Genomic DNA, 23,033 nt, shown 5'->3' on the forward strand with positions numbered 1-23,033 from the left:
TTAAGAGTTTCTTCTGCATAAGAAATGAACCAGTGCTCAGGTTTTAATACTTGTGGTAAGCATGTGACCCTGTGGCTTAGTTGGTTAAGGCGACTGTCTTGTAAACAAGAGACACTGAGTTGAAATATCAGCAGAGCTTTGTTTTCATCATCTCAGAAACAAACTTGCTATCTTTTCAATCATTCCTAATGTTTCCTACTTTTGTCCTTGCCGTGGCATTCCTTCTATCTGCCTATTCTGTATCATAAGCATGTGGCACTGTGGCTTAGTTGGTTAAAGCGCCTGTCTTGTAAACAAGAGACACTGAGTTGAAATCTCAGCAGTGCTTTGTTTTCATCATCTCAGAAACAAACTTGCTATCTTTTCAATCATTCCTAATGTTTCCTACTTTTGTCCTTGCCGTGGCATTCCTTCTATCTGCATATTCTGTATCTTAAGCATGTGGCACTGTGGCTTAGTTGGTTAAAGCGCCTGTCTTGTAAACAAGAGACACTGAGTTGAAATCTCAGCAGTGCTTTGTTTTCATCATCTCAGAAACAAACTTGCTATCTTTTCAATCATTCCTAATGTTTCCTACTTTTGTCCTTGCCGTGGCATTCCTTCTATCTGCCTATTCTGTATCATAAGCATGTGGCACTGTGGCTTAGTTGGTTAAGGCGACTGTCTTGTAAACAAGAGACACTGAGTTGAAATCTCAGCAGTGCTTTGTTTTATCATCTCAGAAACAAACTTGCTATCTTTTCAATCATTCCTAATGTTTCCTACTTTTGTCCTTGCCGTGGCATTCCTTCTATCTGCCTATTCTGTATCATAAGCATGTGGCACTGTGGCTTAGTTGGTTAAAGCGCCTGTCTTGTAAACAGGAGACACTGAGTTTGAATCTCAGCAGTTCTTTGTTTCCATCATCATCTCACAAATTTACCATGGCTACGTATCTACTGATAGTGCAATTGTGAGAATAAGAGTTTCTTCTGCATAAGAAATGAACCAGTGCTCAGGTTTTAATACATGTGGTAAGCATGTGACCCTGTGGCTTAGTTGGTTAAAGCACCTGTCTTGTAAACGTGAGACCCTGAGTTCAAATCTCAGCAGTGCTTTGTGTTCATCATCTCAGAAACAAACCTCCTATCTTTTCTATCATGCCTACTCTGTATCGTAAGCATGTGGCGCTGTGGCTTAGTTGGTTAAAGCGCCTGTCTTGTAAACAGGAGACACTGAGTTTGAATCTCAGCAGTTCTTTGTTTCCATTATCATCTCACAAATTGACCATGGCTACGTCTCTACTGATAGTGCAATTGTGAGATTAAGAGTTTCTTCTGCATAAGAAATGAACCAGTGCTCAGGTTTTAATACTTGTGGTAAGCATGTGACCCTGTGGCTTAGTTGGTTAAGGCGACTGTCTTGTAAACAAGAGACACTGAGTTGAAATATCAGCAGAGCTTTGTTTTCATCATCTCAGAAACAAACTTGCTATCTTTTCAATCATTCCTAATGTTTCCTACTTTTGTCCTTGCCGTGGCATTCCTTCTATCTGCCTATTCTGTATCATAAGCATGTGGCACTGTGGCTTAGTTGGTTAAAGCGCCTGTCTTGTAAACAAGAGACACTGAGTTGAAATCTCAGCAGTGCTTTGTTTTCATCATCTCAGAAACAAACTTGCTATCTTTTCAATCATTCCTAATGTTTCCTACTTTTGTCCTTGCCGTGGCATTCCTTCTATCTGCATATTCTGTATCTTAAGCATGTGGCACTGTGGCTTAGTTGGTTAAAGCGCCTGTCTTGTAAACAAGAGACACTGAGTTGAAATCTCAGCAGTGCTTTGTTTTCATCATCTCAGAAACAAACTTCCTATCTTTTCAATCATTCCTAATGTTTCCTACTTTTGTCCTTGCCGTGGCATTCCTTCTATCTGCCTATTCTGTATCATAAGCATGTGGCACTGTGGCTTAGTTGGTTAAAGCGCCTGTCTTGTAAACAAGAGACACTGAGTTGAAATCTCAGCAGTGCTTTGTTTTCATCATCTCAGAAACAAACTTGCTATCTTTTCAATCATTCCTAATGTTTCCTACTTTTGTCCTTGCCGTGGCATTCCTTCTATCTGCCTATTCTGTATCATAAGCATGTGGCACTGTGGCTTAGTTGGTTAAAGCGCCTGTCTTGTAAACAGGAGACACTGAGTTTGAAATTCAGCAGTTCTTTGTTTCCATCATCATCTCACAAATTTACCATGGCTACGTATCTACTGATAGTGCAATTGTGAGATTAAGAGTTTCTTCTGCATAAGAAATGAACCAGTGCTCAGGTTTTAATACATGTGGTAAGCACGTGACCCTGTGGCTTAGTTGGTTAAAGCGCCTGTCTTGTAAACAAGAGACACTGAGTTGAAATCTCAGCAGTGCTTTGTTTTCATCATCTCAGAAACAAACTTGCTATCTTTTCAATCATTCCTAATGTTTCCTACTTTTGTCCTTGCCGTGGCATTCCTTCTATCTGCCTATTCTGTATCATAAGCATGTGGCACTGTGGCTTAGTTGGTTAAAGCGCCTGTCTTGTAAACAGGAGACACTGAGTTTGAATCTCAGCAGTTCTTTGTTTCCATCATCACCTCACAAATTTACCATGGCTACGTCTCTACTGATATTGCAATTGTGAGATTAAGAGTTTCTTCTGCATAAGAAATGAACCAGTGCTCAGGTTTTAATACATGTGGTAAGCATGTGACCCTGTGGCTTAGTTGGTTAAGGCGACTGTCTTGTAAACAAGAGACACTGAGTTGAAATATCAGCAGAGCTTTGTTTTCATCATCTCAGAAACAAACTTGCTATCTTTTCAATCATTCCTAATGTTTCCTACTTTTGTCCTTGCCGTGGCATTCCTTCTATCTGCCTATTCTGTATCATAAGCATGTGGCACTGTGGCTTAGTTGGTTAAAGCGCCTGTCTTGTAAACAAGAGACACTGAGTTGAAATCTCAGCAGTGCTTTGTTTTCATCATCTCAGAAACAAACCTCCTATCTTTTTTATCATGCCTACTCTGTATCGTAAGCATGTGACCCTGTGGCTTAGTTGGTTAAGGCGACTGTCTTTTAAACAAGAGACACTGAGTTGAAATCTCAGCAGTGCTTTGTTTTCATCATCTGAGAAACAAACTTCCTACCTTTTCAATCATTCCTAATGTTTCCTACTTTTGTCCTTGCCGTGGCATTCCTTCTATCTGCCTATTCTGTATCATAAGCATGTGGAACTGTGGCTTAGTTGGTTAAAGCGCCTGTCTTGTAAACAAGAGACACTGAGTTGAAATCTCAGCAGTGCTTTGTTTTCATCATCTCAGAAACAAACTTCCTATCTTTTCAATCATTCCTAATGTTTCCTACTTTTGTCCTTGCCGTGGCATTCCTTCTATCTGCATATTCTGTATCATAAGCATGTGGCACTGTGGCTTAGTTGGTTAAAGCGCCTGTCTTGTAAACAGGAGACACTGAGTTTGAATCTCAGCAGTTCTTTGTTTCCATCATCATCTCACAAATTTACCATGGCTACGTATCTACTGATAGTGCAATTGTGAGATTAAGAGTTTCTTCTGCATAAGAAATGAACCAGTGCTCAGGTTTTAATACATGTGGTAAGCATGTGACCCTGTGGCTTAGTTGGTTAAAGCACCTGTCTTGTAAACGTGAGACCCTGAGTTCAAATCTCAGCAGTGCTTTGTTTTCATCATCTCAGAAACAAACCTCCTATCTTTTCTATCATGCCTACTCTGTATCGTAAGCATGTGGCGCTGTGGCTTAGTTGGTTAAAGCGCCTGTCTTGTAAACAGGAGACACTGAGTTTGAATCTCAGCAGTTCTTTGTTTCCATTATCATCTCACAAATTGACCATGGCTACGTCTCTACTGATAGTGCAATTGTGAGATTAAGAGTTTCTTCTGCATAAGAAATGAACCAGTGCTCAGGTTTTAATGCATGTTGTAAGCATGTGACCCTGTGGCTTAGTTGGTTAAAGCACCTGTCTTGTAAACGTGAGACCCTGAGTTCAAATCTCAGCAGTGCTTTGTTTTCATCATCTCAGAAACAAACCTCCTATCTTTTCTATCATGCCTACTCTGTATCGTAAGCATGTGGTGCTGTGGCTTAGTTGGTTAAAGCGCCTGTCTTGTAAACAGGAGACACTGAGTTTGAATCTCAGCAGTTCTTTGTTTCCATCATCATCTCACAAATTTACCATGGCTACGTCTCTACTGATAGTGCAATTGTGAGATTAAGAGTTTCTTCTGCATAAGAAATGAACCAGTGCTCAGGTTTTAATACATGTGGTAAGCATGTGACCCTGTGGCTTAGTTGGTTAAGGCGACTGTCTTGTAAACAAGAGACACTGAGTTGAAATATCAGCAGAGCTTTGTTTTCATCATCTCAGAAACAAACTTGCTATCTTTTCAATCATTCCTAATGTTTCCTACTTTTGTCCTTGCCGTGGCATTCCTTCTATCTGCCTATTCTGTATCATAAGCATGTGGCACTGTGGCTTAGTTGGTTAAAGCGCCTGTCTTGTAAACAAGAGACACTGAGTTGAAATCTCAGCAGTGCTTTGTTTTCATCATCTCAGAAACAAACTTGCTATCTTTTCAATCATTCCTAATGTTTCCTACTTTTGTCCTTGCCGTGGCATTCCTTCTATCTGCCTATTCTGTATCATAAGCATGTGGCACTGTGGCTTAGTTGGTTAAAGCGCCTGTCTTGTAAACAGGAGACACTGAGTTTGAATCTCAGCAGTTCTTTGTTTCCATCATCATCTCACAAATTTACCATGGCTACGTCTCTACTGATAGTGCAATTGTGAGATTAAGAGTTTCTTCTGCATAAGAAATGAACCAGTGCTCAGGTTTTAATGCATGTTGTAAGCATGTGACCCTGTGGCTTAGTTGGTTAAAGCACCTGTCTTGTAAACGTGAGACCCTGAGTTCAAATCTCAGCAGTGCTTTGTTTTCATCATCTCAGAAACAAACCTCCTATCTTTTCTATCATGCCTACTCTGTATCGTAAGCATGTGGTGCTGTGGCTTAGTTGGTTAAAGCGCCTGTCTTGTAAACAGGAGACATTGAGTTTGAATCTCAGCAGTTCTTTGTTTCCATCATCATCTCACAAATTTACCATGGCTACGTCTCTACTGATAGTGCAATTGTGAGATTAAGAGTTTCTTCTGCATAAGAAATGAACCAGTGCTCAGGTTTTAATGCATGTTGTAAGCATGTGACCCATGTGGCTTAGTTGGTTAAAGCACCTGTCTTGTAAACGTGAGACCCCGAGTTCAAATCTCAGCAGTGCTTTGTTTTCATCATCTCAGAAACAAACCTCCTATCTTTTCTATCATGCCTACTCTGTATCGTAAGCATGTGGTGCTGTGGCTTATTTGGTTAAAGCGCCTGTCTTGTAAAAAGGAGACACTGAGTTTGAATCTCAGCAGTTCTTTGTTTCCATCATCATCTCACAAATTTACCATGGCTACGTCTCTACTGATAGTGCAATTGTGAGATTAAGAGTTTCTTCTGCATAAGAAATGAACCAGTGCTCAGGTTTTAATACATGTGGTAAGCACGTGACCCTGTGGCTTAGTTGGTTAAAGCGCCTGTCTTGTAAACAAGAGACACTGAGTTGAAATCTCAGCAGTGCTTTGTTTTCATCATCTCAGAAACAAACTTGCTATCTTTTCAATCATTCCTAATGTTTCCTACTTTTGTCCTTGCCGTGGCATTCCTTCTATCTGCCTATTCTGTATCATAAGCATGTGGCACTGTGGCTTAGTTGGTTAAGGCGACTGTCTTGTAAACAAGAGACACTGAGTTGAAATCTCAGCAGTGCTTTGTTTTATCATCTCAGAAACAAACTTGCTATCTTTTCAATCATTCCTAATGTTTCCTACTTTTGTCCTTGCCGTGGCATTCCTTCTATCTGCCTATTCTGTATCATAAGCATGTGGCACTGTGGCTTAGTTGGTTAAAGCGCCTGTCTTGTAAACAGGAGACACTGAGTTTGAATCTCAGCAGTTCTTTGTTTCCATCATCATCTCACAAATTTACCATGGCTACGTATCTACTGATAGTGCAATTGTGAGAATAAGAGTTTCTTCTGCATAAGAAATGAACCAGTGCTCAGGTTTTAATACATGTGGTAAGCATGTGACCCTGTGGCTTAGTTGGTTAAAGCACCTGTCTTGTAAACGTGAGACCCTGAGTTCAAATCTCAGCAGTGCTTTGTGTTCATCATCTCAGAAACAAACCTCCTATCTTTTCTATCATGCCTACTCTGTATCGTAAGCATGTGGCGCTGTGGCTTAGTTGGTTAAAGCGCCTGTCTTGTAAACAGGAGACACTGAGTTTGAATCTCAGCAGTTCTTTGTTTCCATTATCATCTCACAAATTGACCATGGCTACGTCTCTACTGATAGTGCAATTGTGAGATTAAGAGTTTCTTCTGCATAAGAAATGAACCAGTGCTCAGGTTTTAATACTTGTGGTAAGCATGTGACCCTGTGGCTTAGTTGGTTAAGGCGACTGTCTTGTAAACAAGAGACACTGAGTTGAAATATCAGCAGAGCTTTGTTTTCATCATCTCAGAAACAAACTTGCTATCTTTTCAATCATTCCTAATGTTTCCTACTTTTGTCCTTGCCGTGGCATTCCTTCTATCTGCCTATTCTGTATCATAAGCATGTGGCACTGTGGCTTAGTTGGTTAAAGCGCCTGTCTTGTAAACAAGAGACACTGAGTTGAAATCTCAGCAGTGCTTTGTTTTCATCATCTCAGAAACAAACTTGCTATCTTTTCAATCATTCCTAATGTTTCCTACTTTTGTCCTTGCCGTGGCATTCCTTCTATCTGCATATTCTGTATCTTAAGCATGTGGCACTGTGGCTTAGTTGGTTAAAGCGCCTGTCTTGTAAACAAGAGACACTGAGTTGAAATCTCAGCAGTGCTTTGTTTTCATCATCTCAGAAACAAACTTGCTATCTTTTCAATCATTCCTAATGTTTCCTACTTTTGTCCTTGCCGTGGCATTCCTTCTATCTGCCTATTCTGTATCATAAGCATGTGGCACTGTGGCTTAGTTGGTTAAGGCGACTGTCTTGTAAACAAGAGACACTGAGTTGAAATCTCAGCAGTGCTTTGTTTTATCATCTCAGAAACAAACTTGCTATCTTTTCAATCATTCCTAATGTTTCCTACTTTTGTCCTTGCCGTGGCATTCCTTCTATCTGCCTATTCTGTATCATAAGCATGTGGCACTGTGGCTTAGTTGGTTAAAGCGCCTGTCTTGTAAACAGGAGACACTGAGTTTGAATCTCAGCAGTTCTTTGTTTCCATCATCATCTCACAAATTTACCATGGCTACGTATCTACTGATAGTGCAATTGTGAGAATAAGAGTTTCTTCTGCATAAGAAATGAACCAGTGCTCAGGTTTTAATACATGTGGTAAGCATGTGACCCTGTGGCTTAGTTGGTTAAAGCACCTGTCTTGTAAACGTGAGACCCTGAGTTCAAATCTCAGCAGTGCTTTGTGTTCATCATCTCAGAAACAAACCTCCTATCTTTTCTATCATGCCTACTCTGTATCGTAAGCATGTGGCGCTGTGGCTTAGTTGGTTAAAGCGCCTGTCTTGTAAACAGGAGACACTGAGTTTGAATCTCAGCAGTTCTTTGTTTCCATTATCATCTCACAAATTGACCATGGCTACGTCTCTACTGATAGTGCAATTGTGAGATTAAGAGTTTCTTCTGCATAAGAAATGAACCAGTGCTCAGGTTTTAATACTTGTGGTAAGCATGTGACCCTGTGGCTTAGTTGGTTAAGGCGACTGTCTTGTAAACAAGAGACACTGAGTTGAAATATCAGCAGAGCTTTGTTTTCATCATCTCAGAAACAAACTTGCTATCTTTTCAATCATTCCTAATGTTTCCTACTTTTGTCCTTGCCGTGGCATTCCTTCTATCTGCCTATTCTGTATCATAAGCATGTGGCACTGTGGCTTAGTTGGTTAAAGCGCCTGTCTTGTAAACAAGAGACACTGAGTTGAAATCTCAGCAGTGCTTTGTTTTCATCATCTCAGAAACAAACTTGCTATCTTTTCAATCATTCCTAATGTTTCCTACTTTTGTCCTTGCCGTGGCATTCCTTCTATCTGCATATTCTGTATCTTAAGCATGTGGCACTGTGGCTTAGTTGGTTAAAGCGCCTGTCTTGTAAACAAGAGACACTGAGTTGAAATCTCAGCAGTGCTTTGTTTTCATCATCTCAGAAACAAACTTCCTATCTTTTCAATCATTCCTAATGTTTCCTACTTTTGTCCTTGCCGTGGCATTCCTTCTATCTGCCTATTCTGTATCATAAGCATGTGGCACTGTGGCTTAGTTGGTTAAAGCGCCTGTCTTGTAAACAAGAGACACTGAGTTGAAATCTCAGCAGTGCTTTGTTTTCATCATCTCAGAAACAAACTTGCTATCTTTTCAATCATTCCTAATGTTTCCTACTTTTGTCCTTGCCGTGGCATTCCTTCTATCTGCCTATTCTGTATCATAAGCATGTGGCACTGTGGCTTAGTTGGTTAAAGCGCCTGTCTTGTAAACAGGAGACACTGAGTTTGAAATTCAGCAGTTCTTTGTTTCCATCATCATCTCACAAATTTACCATGGCTACGTATCTACTGATAGTGCAATTGTGAGATTAAGAGTTTCTTCTGCATAAGAAATGAACCAGTGCTCAGGTTTTAATACATGTGGTAAGCACGTGACCCTGTGGCTTAGTTGGTTAAAGCGCCTGTCTTGTAAACAAGAGACACTGAGTTGAAATCTCAGCAGTGCTTTGTTTTCATCATCTCAGAAACAAACTTGCTATCTTTTCAATCATTCCTAATGTTTCCTACTTTTGTCCTTGCCGTGGCATTCCTTCTATCTGCCTATTCTGTATCATAAGCATGTGGCACTGTGGCTTAGTTGGTTAAAGCGCCTGTCTTGTAAACAGGAGACACTGAGTTTGAATCTCAGCAGTTCTTTGTTTCCATCATCACCTCACAAATTTACCATGGCTACGTCTCTACTGATATTGCAATTGTGAGATTAAGAGTTTCTTCTGCATAAGAAATGAACCAGTGCTCAGGTTTTAATACATGTGGTAAGCATGTGACCCTGTGGCTTAGTTGGTTAAGGCGACTGTCTTGTAAACAAGAGACACTGAGTTGAAATATCAGCAGAGCTTTGTTTTCATCATCTCAGAAACAAACTTGCTATCTTTTCAATCATTCCTAATGTTTCCTACTTTTGTCCTTGCCGTGGCATTCCTTCTATCTGCCTATTCTGTATCATAAGCATGTGGCACTGTGGCTTAGTTGGTTAAAGCGCCTGTCTTGTAAACAAGAGACACTGAGTTGAAATCTCAGCAGTGCTTTGTTTTCATCATCTCAGAAACAAACCTCCTATCTTTTTTATCATGCCTACTCTGTATCGTAAGCATGTGACCCTGTGGCTTAGTTGGTTAAGGCGACTGTCTTTTAAACAAGAGACACTGAGTTGAAATCTCAGCAGTGCTTTGTTTTCATCATCTGAGAAACAAACTTCCTACCTTTTCAATCATTCCTAATGTTTCCTACTTTTGTCCTTGCCGTGGCATTCCTTCTATCTGCCTATTCTGTATCATAAGCATGTGGAACTGTGGCTTAGTTGGTTAAAGCGCCTGTCTTGTAAACAAGAGACACTGAGTTGAAATCTCAGCAGTGCTTTGTTTTCATCATCTCAGAAACAAACTTCCTATCTTTTCAATCATTCCTAATGTTTCCTACTTTTGTCCTTGCCGTGGCATTCCTTCTATCTGCATATTCTGTATCATAAGCATGTGGCACTGTGGCTTAGTTGGTTAAAGCGCCTGTCTTGTAAACAGGAGACACTGAGTTTGAATCTCAGCAGTTCTTTGTTTCCATCATCATCTCACAAATTTACCATGGCTACGTATCTACTGATAGTGCAATTGTGAGATTAAGAGTTTCTTCTGCATAAGAAATGAACCAGTGCTCAGGTTTTAATACATGTGGTAAGCATGTGACCCTGTGGCTTAGTTGGTTAAAGCACCTGTCTTGTAAACGTGAGACCCTGAGTTCAAATCTCAGCAGTGCTTTGTTTTCATCATCTCAGAAACAAACCTCCTATCTTTTCTATCATGCCTACTCTGTATCGTAAGCATGTGGCGCTGTGGCTTAGTTGGTTAAAGCGCCTGTCTTGTAAACAGGAGACACTGAGTTTGAATCTCAGCAGTTCTTTGTTTCCATTATCATCTCACAAATTGACCATGGCTACGTCTCTACTGATAGTGCAATTGTGAGATTAAGAGTTTCTTCTGCATAAGAAATGAACCAGTGCTCAGGTTTTAATACTTGTGGTAAGCATGTGACCCTGTGGCTTAGTTGGTTAAGGCGACTGTCTTGTAAACAAGAGACACTGAGTTGAAATCTCAGCAGTGCTTTGTTTTCATCATCTCAGAAACAAACTTCCTATCTTTTCAATCATTGCTAATGTTTCCTACTTTTGTCCTTGCCGTGGCATTCCTTCTATCTGCATATTCTGTATCATAAGCATGTGGCACTGTGGCTTAGTTGGTTAAAGCGCCTGGCTTGTAAACAAGAGACACTGAGTTGAAATCTCAGCAGTGCTTTGTTTTCATCATCTCAGAAACAAACTTCCTATCTTTTCAATCATTCCTAATGTTTCCTACTTTTGTCCTTGCCGTGGCATTCCTTCTATCTGCCTATTCTGTATCATAAGCATGTGGCACTGTGGCTTAGTTGGTTAAAGCGCCTGTCTTGTAAACAAGAGACACTGAGTTGAAATCTCAGCAGTGCTTTGTTTTCATCATCTCAGAAACAAACTTGCTATCTTTTCAATCATTCCTAATGTTTCCTACTTTTGTCCTTGCCGTGGCATTCCTTCTATCTGCCTATTCTGTATCATAAGCATGTGGCACTGTGGCTTAGTTGGTTAAAGCGCCTGTCTTGTAAACAGGAGACACTGAGTTTGAAACTCAGCAGTTCTTTGTTTCCATCATCATCTCACAAATTTACCATGGCTACGTATCTACTGATAGTGCAATTGTGAGATTAAGAGTTTCTTCTGCATGAGAAATGAACCAGTGCTCAGGTTTTAATACATGTGGTAAGCACGTGACCCTGTGGCTTAGTTGGTTAAAGCGCCTGTCTTGTAAACAAGAGACACTGAGTTGAAATCTCAGCAGTGCTTTGTTTTCATCATCTCAGAAACAAACTTGCTATCTTTTCAATCATTCCTAATGTTTCCTACTTTTGTCCTTGCCGTGGCATTCCTTCTATCTGCCTATTCTGTATCATAAGCATGTGGCACTGTGGCTTAGTTGGTTAAAGCGCCTGTCTTGTAAACAGGAGACACTGAGTTTGAATCTCAGCAGTTCTTTGTTTCCATCATCATCTCACAAATTTACCATGGCTACGTATCTACTGATAGTGCAATTGTGAGATTAAGAGTTTCTTCTGCATAAGAAATGAACCAGTGCTCAGGTTTTAATACATGTGGTAAGCATGTGACCCTGTGGCTTAGTTGGTTAAGGCGACTGTCTTGTAAACAAGAGACACTGAGTTGAAATATCAGCAGTGCTTTGTTTTCATCATCTCAGAAACAAACTTGCTATCTTTTCAATCATTCCTAATGTTTCCTACTTTTGTCCTTGCCGTGGCATTCCTTCTATCTGCCTATTCTGTATCATAAGCATGTGGCACTGTGGCTTAGTTGGTTAAAGCGCCTGTCTTGTAAACAAGAGACACTGAGTTGAAATCTCAGCAGTGCTTTGTTTTCATCATCTCAGAAACAAACTTGCTATCTTTTCAATCATTCCTAATGTTTCCTACTTTTGTCCTTGCCGTGGCATTCCTTCTATCTGCATATTCTGTATCATAAGCATGTGGCACTGTGGCTTAGTTGGTTAAAGCGCCTGTCTTGTAAACAAGAGACACTGAGTTGAAATCTCAGCAGTGCTTTGTTTTCATCATCTCAGAAACAAACTTCCTATCTTTTCAATCATTCCTAATGTTTCCTACTTTTGTCCTTGCCGTGGCATTCCTTCTATCTGCCTATTCTGTATCATAAACATGTGGCACTGTGGCTTAGTTGGTTAAAGCGCCTGTCTTGTAAACAGGAGACCCTGAGTTCGAATCTCAGCAGTGCCTTGTTTCCATCATTATCTCACAAACTTGCCATGGCTACGTCTCTACTGATAGTGCAATTGTGAGATTAAGAGTTTCTTCTGCATAAGAAATGAACCAGTGCTCAGGTTGTAAGCATGTGACCCTGTGGCTTAGTTGGTTAAAGCACCTGTCTTGTAAACGTGAGACCCTGAGTTCAAATCTCAGCAGTGCTTTGTTTTCATCATCTCAGAAACAAACCTCCTATCTTTTCTATCATGCCTACTCTGTATCGTAAGCATGTGGTGCTGTGGCTTAGTTGGTTAAAGCGCCTGTCTTGTAAACAGGAGACACTGAGTTTGAATCTCAGCAGTTCTTTGTTTCCATCATCATCTCACAAATTTACCATGGCTACGTCTCTACTGATAGTGCAATTGTGAGATTAAGAGTTTCTTCTGCATAAGAAATGAACCAGTGCTCAGGTTTTAATACTTGTGGTAAGCATGTGACCCTGTGGCTTAGTTGGTTAAGGCGACTGTCTTGTAAACAAGAGACACTGAGTTGAAATCTCAGCAGTGCTTTGTTTTCATCATCTCAGAAACAAACTTCCTATCTTTTCAATCATTCCTAATGTTTCCTACTTTTGTCCTTGCCGTGGCATTCCTTCTATCTGCCTATTCTGTATCATAAGCATGTGGCACTGTGGCTTAGTTGGTTAAAGCGCCTGTCTTGTAAACAAGAGACACTGAGTTGAAATCTCAGCAGTGCTTTGTTTTCATCCTCTCAGAAACAAACTTGCTATCTTTTCAATCATTCCTAATGTTTCCTACTTTTGTCCTTGCCGTGGCATTCCTTCTATCTGCCTATTCTGTATCATAAGCATGTGGCACTGTGGCTTAGTTGGTTAAAGCGCCTGTCTTGTAAACAGGAGACACTGAGTTTGAAACTCAGCAGTTCTTTGTTTCCATCATCATCTCACAAATTTACCATGGCTACATATCTACTGATAGTGCAATTGTGAGATTAAGAGTTTCTTCTGCATGAGAAATGAACCAGTGCTCAGGTTTTAATACATGTGGTAAGCACGTGACCCTGTGGCTTAGTTGGTTAAAGCGCCTGTCTTGTAAACAAGAGACACTGAGTTGAAATCTCAGCAGTGCTTTGTTTTCATCATCTCAGAAACAAACTTCCTATCTTTTCAATCATTCCTAATGTTTCCTACTTTTGTCGTTGCCGTGGCATTCCTTCTATCTGCCTATTCTGTATCATAAGCATGTGGCACTGTGGCTTAGTTGGTTAAAGCGCCTGTCTTGTAAACAAGAGACACTGAGTTGAAATCTCAGCAGTGCTTTGTTTTCATCATCTCAGAAACAAACCTCCTATCTTTTCTATCATGCCTACTCTGTATCGTAAGCATGTGACCCTGTGGCTTAGTTGGTTAAGGCGACTGTCTTGTAAACAAGAGACACTGAGTTGAAATCTCAGCAGTGCTTTGTTTTCATCATCTCAGAAACAAACTTCCTACCTTTTCAATCATTCCTAATGTTTCCTACTTTTGTCCTTGCCGTGGCATTCCTTCTATCTGCCTATTCTGTATCATAAGCATGTGGAACTGTGGCTTAGTTGGTTAAAGCGCCTGTCTTGTAAACAAGAGACACTGAGTTGAAATCTCAGCAGTGCTTTGTTTTCATCATCTCAGAAACAAACTTCCTATCTTTTCAATCATTCCTAATGTTTCCTACTTTTGTCCTTGCCGTGGCATTCCTTCTATCTGCATATTCTGTATCATAAGCATGTGGCACTGTGGCTTAGTTGGTTAAAGCGCCTGTCTTGTAAACAGGAGACCCTGAGTTCGAATCTCAACAGTGCCTTGTTTCCATCATTATCTCACAAACTTGCCATGGCTACGTCTCTACTGATAGTGCAATTGTGAGATTAAGAGTTTCTTCTGCATAAGAAATGAACCAGTGCTCAGATTTTAATGCATGTGACCCTGTGGCTTAGTTGGTTAAGGCGACTGTCTTGTAAACAAGAGACACTGAGTTGAAATCTCAGCAGTGCTTTGTTTTCATCATCTCAGAAACAAACTTCCTATCTTTTCAATCATTCCTAATGTTTCCTACTTTTGTCCTTGCCGTGGCATTCCTTCTATCTGCATATTCTGTATCATAAGCATGTGGCACTGTGGCTTAGTTGGTTAAAGCGCCTGTCTTGTAAACAGGAGACCCTGAATTCGAATCTCAGCAGTGCCTTGTTTCCATCATCTCACAAACTTGCCATGGCTACGTCTCTACTGATAGTGCAATTGTGAGATTAAGAGTTTCTTCTGCAAAAGAAATGAACCAGTGCTCAGGTTTTAATGCATGTGACCCTGTGGCTTAGTTGGTTAAGGCGACTGTCTTGTAAACAAGAGACACTGAGTTGAAATCTCAGCAGTGCTTTGTTTTCATCATCTCAGAAACAAACTTCCTATCTTTTCAATCATTCCTAATGTTTCCTACTTTTGTCCTTGCCGTGGCATTCCTTCTATCTGCATATTCTGTATCATAAGCATGTGGCACTGTGGCTTAGTTGGTTAAAGCGCCTGTCTTGTAAACAGGAGACCCTGAGTTCGAATCTCAACAGTGCCTTGTTTCCATCATTATCTCACAAACTTGCCATGGCTACGTCGCTACTGATAGTGCAATTGTGAGATTAAGAGTTTCTTCTGCATAAGAAATGAACCAGTGCTCAGGTTTCAATACATGTTGTAAGCATGTGACCCTGTGGCTTAGTTGGTTAAAGCACCTGTCTTGTAAACGTGAGACCCTGAGTTCAAATCTCAGCAGTGCTTTGTTTTCATCATCTCAGAAACAAACCTCCTATCTTTTCTATCATGCCTACTCTGTATCGTAAGCATGTGGCGCTGTGGCTTAGTTGGTTAAAGCGCCTGTCTTGTAAACAGGAGACACTGAGTTTGAATCTCAGCAGTTCTTTGTTTCCATCATCATCTCACAAATTTACCATGGCTACGTCTCTACTGATAGTGCAATTGTGAGATTAAGAGTTTCTTCTGCATAAGAAATGAACCAGTGCTCAGGTTTTAATATTTGTGGTAAGCATGTGACCCTGTGGCTTAGTTGGTTAAGGCGATTGTCTTGTAAACAAGAGACACTGAGTTGAAATCTCAGCAGTGCTTTGTTTTCATCATCTCAGAAACAAACCTCCTATCTTTTCTATCTGCCTATTCTGTATCATAAGCATGTGGAACTGTGGCTTAGTTGGTTAAAGCGCCTGTCTTGTAAACAAGAGACACTGAGTTGAAATCTCAGCAGTGCTTTGTTTTCATCATCTCAGAAACAAACCTCCTATCTTTTCTATCATGCCTACTCTGTATCGTAAGCATGTGACCCTGTGGCTTAGTTGGTTAAGGCGACTGTCTTGTAAACAAGAGACACTGAGTTGAAATCTCAGCAGTGCTTTGTTTTCATCATCTCAGAAACAAACTTCCTATCTTTTCAATCATTCCTAATGTTTCCTACTTTTGTCCTTGCCGTGGCATTCCTTCTATCTGCATATTCTGTATCATAAGCATGTGGCACTGTGGCTTAGTTGGTTAAAGCGCCTGTCTTGTAAACAGGAGACCCTGAGTTCAAATCTCAGCAGTGCCTTGTTTCCATCATTATCTCACAAACTTGCCATGGCTACGTCTCTACTGATAGTGCAATTGTGAGATTAAGAGTTTCTTCTGCATAAGAAATGAACCAGTGCTCAGGTTTTAATGCATGTGACCCTGTGGCTTAGTTGGTTAAGGCAACTGTCTTGTAAACAAGAGACACTGAGTTGAAATCTCAGCAGTGCTTTGTTTTCATCATCTCAGAAACAAACTTCCTATCTTTTCAATCATTCCTAATGTTTCCTACTTTTGTCCTTGCCGTGGCATTCCTTCTATCTGCCTATTCTGTATCATAAGCATGTGGAACTGTGGCTTAGTTGGTTAAAGCGCCTATCTTGTAAACAAGAGACACTGAGTTGAAATCTCAGCAGTGCTTTGTTTTCATCATCTCAGAAACAAACTTCCTATCTTTTCAATCATTCCTAATGTTTCCTACTTTTGTCCTTGCCGTGGCATTCCTTCTATCTGCCTATTCTGTATCATAAGCATGTGGAACTGTGGCTTAGTTGGTTAAAGCGCCTGTCTTGTAAACAAGAGACACTGAGTTGAAATCTCAGCAGTGCTTTGTTTTCATCATCTCAGAAACAAACTTCCTATCTTTTCTATCTGCTTATTCTGTATCGTAAGCATGTGGCACTGTGGCTTAGTTGGTTAAAGCGCCTGTCTTGTAAACAGGAGACCCTGAGTTCGAATCTCAGCAGTGCCTTGTTTCCATCATCTCACAAACTTGCCATGGCTACGTCTCTACTGATAGTGCAATTGTGATATTGAGAGTTTCTTCTGCATAAGAAATGAACCAGTGCTCAGGTTTCAATACATGTTGTAAGCATGTGACCCTGTGGCTTAGTTGGTTAAAGCACCTGTCTTGTAAACGTGAGACCCTGAGTTCAAATCTCAGCAGTGCTTTGTTTTCATCATCTCAGAAACAAACCTCCTATCTTTTCTATCATGCCTACTCTGTATCGTAAGCATGTGGCGCTGTGGCTTAGTTGGTTAAAGCGCCTGTCTTGTAAACAGGAGACACTGAGTTTGAATCTCAGTAGTTCTTTGTTTCCATCATCATCTCACAAATTTACCATGGCTACGTCTCTACTGACAGTGCAATTGTGAGATTAAGAGTTTCTTCTGCATAAGAAATGAACCAGTGCTCAGGTTTTAATGCATGTGACCCTGTGGCTTAGTTGGTTAAGGCGACTGTCTTGTAAACAAGAGACACTGAGTTGAAATCTCAGCAGTGCTTTGTTTTCATCATCTCAGAAACAAACTTCCTATCTTTTCAATCATTCCTAATGTTTCCTACTTTTGTCCTTGCCGTGGCATTCCTTCTATCTGCATATTCTGTATCATAAGCATGTGGCACTGTGGCTTAGTTGGTTAAAGCGCCTGTCTTGTAAACGTGAGACCCTGAGTTCAAATCTCAGCAGTGCTTTGTTTTCATCATCTCAGAAACAAACCTCCTATCTTTTCTATCATGCCTACTCTGTATCGTAAGCATGTGGCGCTGTGGCTTAGTTGGTTAAAGCGCCTGTCTTGTAAACAGGAGACACTGAGTTTGAATCTCAGCAGTTCTTTGTTTCCATCATCATCTCACAAATTTACCATGGCTACGTCTCTACTGACAGTGCAATTGTGAGATTAAGAGTTTCTTCTGCATAAGAAATGAACCAGTGCTCAGGTTTTAATGCATGTGACCCTGTGGCTTAGTTGGTTAAGGCGACTGTCTTGTAAACAAGAGACACTGAGTTGAAATCTCAGCAGTGCTTTGTTTTCATCATCTCAGAAACAAACCTCCTATCTTTTCTATCATGCCTACTCTGTATCGTAAGCATGTGGCGCTGTGGCTTAGTTGGTTAAAGCGCCTGTCTTGTAAACAGGAGACACTGAGTTTGAATCTCAGCAGTTCTTTCTTTCCATTATCATCTCAGAAATTGACCATGGCTACGTCTCTACTGATAGTGCAATTGTGAGATTAAGAGTTTCTTCTGCATAAGAAATGAACCAGTGCTCAGGTTTTAATGCATGTGACCCTGTGGCTTAGTTGGTTAAGGCGACTGTCTTGTAAACAAGAGACACTGAGTTGAAGTCTCAGCAGTGCTTTGTTTTCATCATCTCAGAAACAAACTTCCTATCTTTTCAATCATTCCTAATGTTTCCTACTTTTGTCCTTGCCGTGGCATTCCTTCTATCTGCCTATTCTGTATCATAAGCATGTGGAACTGTGGCTTAGTTGGTTAAAGCGCCTGTCTTGTAAACAAGAAACACTGAGTTGAAATCGCAGCAGTGCTTTGTTTTCATCATCTCAGAAACAAACTTCCTATCTTTTCAATCATTCCTAATGTTTCCTACTTTTGTCCTAGCCGTGGCATTCCTTCTATCTGCATATTCTGTATCATAAGCATGTGGCACTGTGGCTTAGTTGGTTAAAGCACCTGTCTTGTAAACAGGAGACCCTGAGTTCGAATCTCAGCAGTGCCTTGTTTCCATAATTATCTCACAAACTTGCCATTGCTACGTCTCTACTGATAGTGCAATTGTGAGATTAAGAGTTTCTTCTGCATAAGAAATGAACCAGTGCTCAGGTTTTAAAACTTGTGGTAAGCATGTGACCCTGTGGCTTAGTTGGTTAAGGCGACTGTCTTGTAAACAAGAGACACTGAGTTGAAATCTCAGCAGTGCTTTGTTTTCATCATCTCAGAAACAAACTTCCTATCTTTTCAATCATTCCTAATGTTTCCTACTTTTGTCCTTGCCGTGGCATTCCTTCTATCTGCATATTCTGTATCATAAGCATGTGGCACTGTGGCTTAGTTGGTTAAAGCGCCTGTCTTGTAAACAGGAGACACTGAGTTTGAATCTCAGCAGTTCTTTCTTTCCATTATCATCTCACAAATTGACCATGGCTACGTCTCTACTGATAGTGCAATTGTGAGATTAAGAGTTTCTTCTGCATAAGAAATGAATCAGTGCTCAGGTTTTAATGCATGTGACCCTGTGGCTTAGTTGGTTAAGGCGACTGTCTTGTAAACAAGAGACACTGAGTTGAAGTCTCAGCAGTGCTTTGTTTTCATCATCTCAGAAACAAACTTCCTATCTTTTCAATCATTCCTAATGTTTCCTACTTTTGTCCTTGCCGTGGCATTCCTTCTATCTGCCTATTCTGTATCATAAGCATGTGGAACTGTGGCTTAGTTGGTTAAAGCGCCTGTCTTGTAAACAAGAAACACTGAGTTGAAATCGCAGCAGTGCTTTGTTTTCATCATCTCAGAAACAAACTTCCTATCTTTTCAATCATTCCTAATGTTTCCTACTTTTGTCCTAGCCGTGGCATTCCTTCTATCTGCATATTCTGTATCATAAGCATGTGGCACTGTGGCTTAGTTGGTTAAAGCACCTGTCTTGTAAACAGGAGACCCTGAGTTCGAATCTCAGCAGTGCCTTGTTTCCATAATTATCTCACAAATTTGCCATTGCTACGTCTCTACTGATAGTGCAATTGTGAGATGAAGAGTTTCTTCTGCATAAGAAATGAACCAGTGCTCAGGTTTCAAGACATGTTGTAAGCATGTGACCCTGTGGCTTAGTTGGTTAAAGCACCTGTCTTGTAAATGTGAGACCCTGAGTTCAAATCTCAGCAGTGCTTTGTTTTCATCATCTCAGAAACAAACCTCCTATCTTTTCTATCATGCCTACTCTGTATCGTAAGCATGTGGTGCTGTGGCTTAGTTGGTTAAAGCGCCTGTCTTGTAAACAGGAGACACTGAGTTTGAATCTCAGCAGTTCTTTGTTTCCATCATCATCTCACAAATTTACCATGGCTACGTCTCTACTGATAGTGCAATTGTGAGATTAAGAGTTTCTTCTGCATAAGAAATGAACCAGTGCTCAGGTTTTAATACATGTGGTAAGCATGTGACCCTGTGGCTTAGTTGGTTAAGGCGACTGTCTTGTAAACAAGAGACACTGAGTTGAAATCTCAGCAGTGCTTTGTTTTCATCATCTCAGAAACAAACTTCCTATCTTTTCAATCATTCCTAATGTTTCCTACTTTTGTCCTTGCTGTGGCATTCCTTCTATCTGCCTATTCTGTATCATAAGCATGTGGCACTGTGGCTTAGTTGGTTAAAGCACCTGTCTTGTAAACAAGAGACACTGAGTTGAAATCTCAGCAGTGCTTTGTTTTCATCATCTCAGAAACAAACTTCCTATCTTTTCAATCATTCCTAATGTTTCCTACTTTTGTCCTTGCCGTGGCATTCCTTCTATCTGCCTATTCTGTATCATAAGCATGTGGCACTGTGGCTTAGTTGGTTAAAGCGCCTGTCTTGTAAACAGGAGACCCTGAGTTCGAATCTCAAAAGTGCCTTGTTTCCATCATCATCTCACAAACTTGCCATGGCTATGTATCTACTGATAGTGCAATTGTGAGATTAAGAGTTTCTTCTGCATAAGAAATGAACCAGTGCTCAGGTTTTAAAACTTGTGGTAAGCATGTGACCCTGTGGCTTAGTTGGTTAAGGCGACTGTCTTGTAAACAAGAGACACTGAGTTGAAATCTCAGCAGTGCTTTGTTTTCATCATCTCAGAAACAAACTTCCTATCTTTTCAATCATTCCTAATGTTTCCTACTTTTGTCCTTGCCGTGGCATTCCTTCTATCTGCATATTCTGTATCATAAGCATGTGGCACTGTGGCTTAGTTGGTTAAAGCGCCTGTCTTGTAAACAGGAGACACTGAGTTTGAATCTCAGCAGTTCTTTCTTTCCATTATCATCTCACAAATTGACCATGGCTACGTCTCTACTGATAGTGCAATTGTGAGATTAAGAGTTTCTTCTGCATAAGAAATGAACCAGTGCTCAGGTTTTAATGCATGTGACCCTGTGGCTTAGTTGGTTAAGGCGACTGTCTTGTAAACAAGAGACACTGAGTTGAAGTCTCAGCAGTGCTTTGTTTTCATCATCTCAGAAACAAACTTCCTATCTTTTCAATCATTCCTAATGTTTCCTACTTTTGTCCTTGCCGTGGCATTCCTTCTATCTGCCTATTCTGTATCATAAGCATGTGGAACTGTGGCTTAGTTGGTTAAAGCGCCTGTCTTGTAAACAAGAAACACTGAGTTGAAATCGCAGCAGTGCTTTGTTTTCATCATCTCAGAAACAAACTTCCTATCTTTTCAATCATTCCTAATGTTTCCTACTTTTGTCCTAGCCGTGGCATTCCTTCTATCTGCATATTCTGTATCATAAGCATGTGGCACTGTGGCTTAGTTGGTTAAAGCGCCTGTCTTGTAAACAGGAGACACTGAGTTTGAATCTCAGCAGTTCTTTCTTTCCATTATCATCTCACAAATTGACCATGGCTACGTCTCTACTGATAGTGCAATTGTGAGATTAAGAGTTTCTTCTGCATAAGAAATGAACCAGTGCTCAGGTTTTAATACATGTGGTAAGCATGTGACCCTGTGGCTTAGTTGGTTAAGGCAACTGTCTTGTAAACAAGAGACACTGAGTTGAAATCTCAGCAGAGCTTTGTTTTCATCATCTCAGAAACAAACTTCCTATCTTTTCAATCATTCCTAATGTTTCCTACTTTTGTCCTTGCCGTGGCATTCCTTCTATCTGCCTATTCTGTATCATAAACATGTGGCACTGTGGCTTAGTTGGTTAAAGCGCCTGTCTTGTAAACAGGAGACCCTGAGTTCGAATCTCAGCAGTGCCTTGTTTCCATCATCATCTCACAAACTTGCCATGGCTACATATCTACTGATAGTGCAATTGTGAGATTAAGAGTTTCTTCTGCATAAGAAATGAACCAGTGCTCAGGTTTTAATACATGTGGTAAGCATGTGACCCTGTGGCTTAGTTGGTTAAGGCAACTGTCTTGTAAACAAGAGACACTGAGTTGAAATCTCAGCAGAGCTTTGTTTTCATCATCTCAGAAACAAACTTCCTATCTTTTCAATCATTCCTAATGTTTCCTACTTTTGTCCTTGCCGTGGCATTCCTTCTATCTGCCTATTCTGTATCATAAACATGTGGCACTGTGGCTTAGTTGGTTAAAGCGCCTGTCTTGTAAACAGGAGACCCTGAGTTCGAATCTCAGCAGTGCCTTGTTTCCATCATTATCTCACAAACTTGCCATGGCTACGTCTCTACTGATAGTGCAATTGTGAGATTAAGAGTTTCTTCTGCATAAGAAATGAACCAGTGCTCAGGTTTTAATACATGTGGTAAGCATGTGACCCTGTGGCTTAGTTGGTTAAAGCACCTGTCTTGTAAACGTGAGACCCTGAGTTCAAATCTCAGCAGTGCTTTGTTTTCATCATCTCAGAAACAAACCTCCTATCTTTTCTATCATGCCTACTCTGTATCGTAAGCATGTGGCGCTGTGGCTTAGTTGGTTAAAGCGCCTGTCTTGTAAACAGGAGACACTGAGTTTGAATCTCAGCAGTTCTTTGTTTCCATTATCATCTCACAAATTGACCATGGCTACGTCTCTACTGATAGTGCAATTGTGAGATTAAGAGTTTCTTCTGCATAAGAAATGAACCAGTGCTCAGGTTTTAATGCATGTTGTAAGCATGTGACCCTGTGGCTTAGTTGGTTAAAGCACCTGTCTTGTAAACGTGAGACCCTGAGTTCAAATCTCAGCAGTGCTTTGTTTTCATCATCTCAGAAACAAACCTCCTATCTTTTCTATCATGCCTACTCTGTATCGTAAGCATGTGGTGCTGTGGCTTAGTTGGTTAAAGCGCCTGTCTTGTAAACAGGAGACACTGAGTTTGAATCTCAGCAGTTCTTTGTTTCCATCATCATCTCACAAATTTACCATGGCTACGTCTCTACTGATAGTGCAATTGTGAGATTAAGAGTTTCTTCTGCATAAGAAATGAACCAGTGCTCAGGTTTTAATACATGTGGTAAGCATGTGACCCTGTGGCTTAGTTGGTTAAGGCAACTGTCTTGTAAACAAGAGACACTGAGTTGAAATCTCAGCAGAGCTTTGTTTTCATCATCTCAGAAACAAACTTCCTATCTTTTCAATCATTCCTAATGTTTCCTACTTTTGTCCTTGCCGTGGCATTCCTTCTATCTGCCTATTCTGTATCATAAACATGTGGCACTGTGGCTTAGTTGGTTAAAGCGCCTGTCTTGTAAACAGGAGACCCTGAGTTCGAATCTCAGCAGTGCCT

The 23,033-nt window shown here is 40.6% G+C and overlaps 11 non-coding genes across 11 annotated transcripts; all 11 read left to right on the top strand.

Moving 5' to 3' along the window:
• The first annotated feature begins 12,158 nt into the window (after window positions 1-12,158).
• TRNAT-UGU (transfer RNA threonine (anticodon UGU)) lies at window positions 12,159-12,232 on the top strand. Its single transcript has one exon. It is a non-coding gene; the product is annotated as a tRNA-Thr (tRNA).
• Window positions 12,233-13,984: 1,752 nt separating this feature from the next.
• TRNAT-UGU (transfer RNA threonine (anticodon UGU)) lies at window positions 13,985-14,058 on the top strand. Its single transcript has one exon. It is a non-coding gene; the product is annotated as a tRNA-Thr (tRNA).
• A 307-nt stretch (window positions 14,059-14,365) lies between these two features.
• TRNAT-UGU (transfer RNA threonine (anticodon UGU)) lies at window positions 14,366-14,439 on the top strand. Its single transcript has one exon. It is a non-coding gene; the product is annotated as a tRNA-Thr (tRNA).
• Window positions 14,440-14,743: 304 nt separating this feature from the next.
• Window positions 14,744-14,817, top strand: TRNAT-UGU (transfer RNA threonine (anticodon UGU)). Its single transcript has one exon. It is a non-coding gene; the product is annotated as a tRNA-Thr (tRNA).
• Window positions 14,818-15,763: 946 nt separating this feature from the next.
• TRNAT-UGU (transfer RNA threonine (anticodon UGU)) lies at window positions 15,764-15,837 on the top strand. The gene has a single exon. It is a non-coding gene; the product is annotated as a tRNA-Thr (tRNA).
• Window positions 15,838-16,474: 637 nt separating this feature from the next.
• On the top strand, window positions 16,475-16,548 carry TRNAT-UGU (transfer RNA threonine (anticodon UGU)). The gene has a single exon. It is a non-coding gene; the product is annotated as a tRNA-Thr (tRNA).
• Window positions 16,549-18,243: 1,695 nt separating this feature from the next.
• TRNAT-UGU (transfer RNA threonine (anticodon UGU)) lies at window positions 18,244-18,317 on the top strand. Its single transcript has one exon. It is a non-coding gene; the product is annotated as a tRNA-Thr (tRNA).
• An 888-nt stretch (window positions 18,318-19,205) lies between these two features.
• Window positions 19,206-19,279, top strand: TRNAT-UGU (transfer RNA threonine (anticodon UGU)). Its single transcript has one exon. It is a non-coding gene; the product is annotated as a tRNA-Thr (tRNA).
• Window positions 19,280-21,485: 2,206 nt separating this feature from the next.
• TRNAT-UGU (transfer RNA threonine (anticodon UGU)) lies at window positions 21,486-21,559 on the top strand. Its single transcript has one exon. It is a non-coding gene; the product is annotated as a tRNA-Thr (tRNA).
• Window positions 21,560-21,877: 318 nt separating this feature from the next.
• Window positions 21,878-21,951, top strand: TRNAT-UGU (transfer RNA threonine (anticodon UGU)). Its single transcript has one exon. It is a non-coding gene; the product is annotated as a tRNA-Thr (tRNA).
• A 1,008-nt stretch (window positions 21,952-22,959) lies between these two features.
• TRNAT-UGU (transfer RNA threonine (anticodon UGU)) lies at window positions 22,960-23,033 on the top strand. The gene has a single exon. It is a non-coding gene; the product is annotated as a tRNA-Thr (tRNA).

This window comes from Ranitomeya variabilis, chromosome 7 (assembly GCF_051348905.1).
Source record: "Ranitomeya variabilis isolate aRanVar5 chromosome 7, aRanVar5.hap1, whole genome shotgun sequence".
Taxonomy (NCBI): Eukaryota; Metazoa; Chordata; class Amphibia; order Anura; family Dendrobatidae; genus Ranitomeya; species Ranitomeya variabilis.